The 3,381-nt window shown below is 42.2% G+C and overlaps 1 pseudogene; it reads left to right on the forward strand.

The window, feature by feature from the left end:
- The first annotated feature begins 410 nt into the window (after positions 1–410).
- On the forward strand, positions 411–1,970 carry LOC103272058 (annotated as a pseudogene).
- The last annotated feature ends 1,411 nt before the right edge of the window (positions 1,971–3,381 follow it).

Consider the following 3,381-nt stretch of genomic DNA (forward strand, 5'->3'; position numbering starts at 1 on the left):
AAAGATAAGCTTAATTCATTTTTAGATTTTGTGCGAAAAATAAGTCCTTGGTGTCCTGAGGAGGGAACCTTGGATTTGGAGATTTGGGACCAGGTTGGAAAAAATATTTTTAAAATGGTATTCTACTAGTGGAGGGACTCAGATGCCTGAGGATGCTTATTCTTAGTGGAATGTTTTGAGACAGGCACTTATGACTACTCCTTGCTATGGTACCTTTTCCCAACCTGAGTCAACTGTCACCCCGTTGCTTAGTAGAACATCCTCTCGTCCTCTGTTCATCCTTCTGAAGTGTGCTGTGATCTGGCCGGGATAAGCCCCAAGAGGCGAGGGCAGCCTCGGGCCATGGTCTCCGCCCCTGCCTCTTCCCATGTTTCTCTTCCACATCCTCCCACTCCATGACCGGTCCAGGGATGCCTTCCTCACCATGGCAGCCCTGGTGGGTGCCCTGGCTGTTGTAATCTGTCCTGCTGGTCAGCACCGCGGCTGCTTCCCAGAATCAAGAACGGCTATGTGCATTTAAAGATCCATATCAGCAAGACCTTGGGATAGGTGAGAGTTGAATCTCTCATGAAAATGGGACAATATTATGCTCAAAAGGTAGCACCTGCTATGGCCTTTGGGAGAAATCAAAAGGGGACATAAATCTTGTAAAACAAGGATGTTGGTCTCTCATGGGAGATCCCCAAGAGCGTCACTATGGAGAATGGGTAGTAACTACCACTCCTCCCTCAATTCAGAATGGGACGTGCCATTTCTGCTATTGTAGCACAGATTTATGTAATGTCAACTTTACTGAGAATTTTCCACCTCCTGACATGACACCACTCAGTCCATCTCATTCATTTAACCAAGATGAAACAATAATCACTGCTTTGGCTTCAGTCTCTGTATTAGCTATTTTGATAGTTACCTTATACTTTGGATACAGAATTTTGACAGGAGACCATAAACAAGGTCTTCACAGTATGAACATGGTGGAGGCAGCAGCATCAGAACTTTCTCTTGATTTAGATAATCTGAAACTGTTGGAGCTGATTGGCCAGGGTCGATATGGAGCAGTATATAAAGGCTCCTTGGATGAGCATCCAGTTGCTGTAAAAGTGTTTTCCTTCACAAACCGTCAGAATTTTACCAACGAGAAGAACATTTACAGAGTGCCTTTGATGGAGCATGACAATATTGCTCACTTTATAGTTGGAGATGAGAGAGTCACTGCCGATGGATGCATGGAATATTTGCTGATGGAGTACTATCCCAATGGATCCCTATGCAACTATTTGAGTCTCCATACAAGTGACTGGGTAAGCTCATGCCGTCTGGCTCATTCTGTGACTAGGGGACTGGCTTATCTTCACACAGAATTACCACGAGGAGATCATTATAAACCTGCAATTTCCCACTGAGATTTAAACAGTAGAAATGTCTTGGTGAAAAACGATGGAACCTGTGTTATTAGTGACTTTGGGTTGTCCATGAGGCTGACTAGAAATAGACTGGTGCACCCAGGGGAAGAAGATAATGCAGCCATAAGTGAGGATGGCACAATCAGATATATGGCACCAGAAGTGCTTGAAGGAGCAGTGAACCTGAGGGCCTGTGAATCAGCTTTGAAACAAGTAGTCATGTATGCACTTGGGCTAATCTATTGGGAGATATTTATGAGATGTACAGATCTCTTCCCAGGGGAATCTGTGCCAGAATACCAGATGGTTTTTCAGACAGAAGTTGAAAATCACCCCACTTTTGAGGATATGCAGGTTCTTGTGTCTAGGGAAAAACAGAGACCCAAGTTCCCAGAAGCCTGGAAGGAAAATAGCCTGGCAGTGAGATCACTCAAGGAGACAATCGAAGACTGTTGGGATCAGGATGCAGAGGCTCAGCTTACTGCACAGTGTGCTGTGGAGAGGATGGCTGAACTTATGATGATATGGGAAAGAAACAAGTCCATGAGCCCAACAGTTAACTCCTGAGGCATTGGAAGCATTGAATAAGGTTCAGCAAAAGCTTCCTGAACAGCAGGTAAAAAGGCTCAATCACACTAAGCCTTGGTGCTTACTTGTTTTATCTATTGAATATACTCCTACAGGATGGCTACATTTACCTGTTACAGCTAAGAGAGCCTTGGTAGCATATCCAACATATTCTGCTCAGCTCATAAATAAAGGTCGAACCAGGAGTAAAGAACTTTTCAGAGCTGATGTGTCAGAAATTATTATACCATATACTAAAGTACAATTAGATACATTAATAGCTGAGGATGTCGATTGGGCTTTGGCATTATTAGGATTTGTTGGAGTTATTTCTTTCCATTTACCTACAAATCCTCTATTGCAATTTCTAAGTCAAAAGGCAATTATTTTTCTGAGTCACTGCTCAGCTCAACCATTGCCGCCTCTGGCAGAGCTGGTCTTTACTGATAGGTCATCTACAGGGCACGCAGCCTATGTGGTTAATAATCAACCTTATACTTTTAAGACTACAGAGAAATCTGGCCAGAGAGTCAAAATGTGTGCAGTTATAGACATTTTCTGTGCAACCTTTTAATTTGTATTCTGATTTCCCATTGGTTAGGTGGAAGGACTTGCTCACTGGAGAGTGGCAAGGTCCTGATATTTTACTAATGTCCAGGTGAGGATTTGCTTGTGTCTTTCCCCAGAATGCCAATTCACCTGTGTGGGTACCTGATCAACTCATCCGTCACCACCATGAGCTACCCGTCCGTCCAGCCCATGCTCGAAATTATTTGTGAAAACTGTTCTTTATCTAATTGTATTACTAAAAATCCTGCACAGGTATTTTTGTTAAAGCACCCATCATATGTATTTGCACCTGTTAAATTATCTGTGCCTTGGTATGCCACCCCTGGAACATATATCTTGGAACAAGTGACTTCTTCTTTAGCTAGATCTTGTAGATTTGTGTTCACCCTTATATTGGGAATTACGGCTCTGATTGCTATAATGGGGTCTATAGCAACCTCTGCAGCGGCCTTAGTACAGGAAATGCATACTGCGGAGCATGCGAACGAACTGTCTCAAAATGTTAATTTAGCTTTATTTACTCAAGAACAGATAGATAAAAGTATTATTGATAGATTAAATGCTTTAGAATCAGCATTATTATATATAGGCAATCAGAGCATATTAAAGTGCGGATGTCTGTTGCTTGTCATGCAGAATTTAAATGGACTTGTGTTACTCCCATGCCTTATAATGGGCAAAATATTAATTGGGTTGATGTCCAAAAACATTTACAGGGAGTTTGGTATTCTACCAATTCAACTTTAAATCTCTAGCAGTTACATAGCCAGATTACAGCTATTTCCCAGGCTCATTTATCTCCAAAACTTTTTTCTCAGGCAGCGTCTAATTTTGCAAATTC

The sequence above is a fragment of the Carlito syrichta genome, unplaced genomic scaffold (genome assembly GCF_000164805.1).
Source record: "Carlito syrichta isolate Samal-C Ts95f unplaced genomic scaffold, Tarsius_syrichta-2.0.1 Scaffold312095, whole genome shotgun sequence".
In the NCBI taxonomy this organism is placed as follows: Eukaryota; Metazoa; Chordata; class Mammalia; order Primates; family Tarsiidae; genus Carlito; species Carlito syrichta.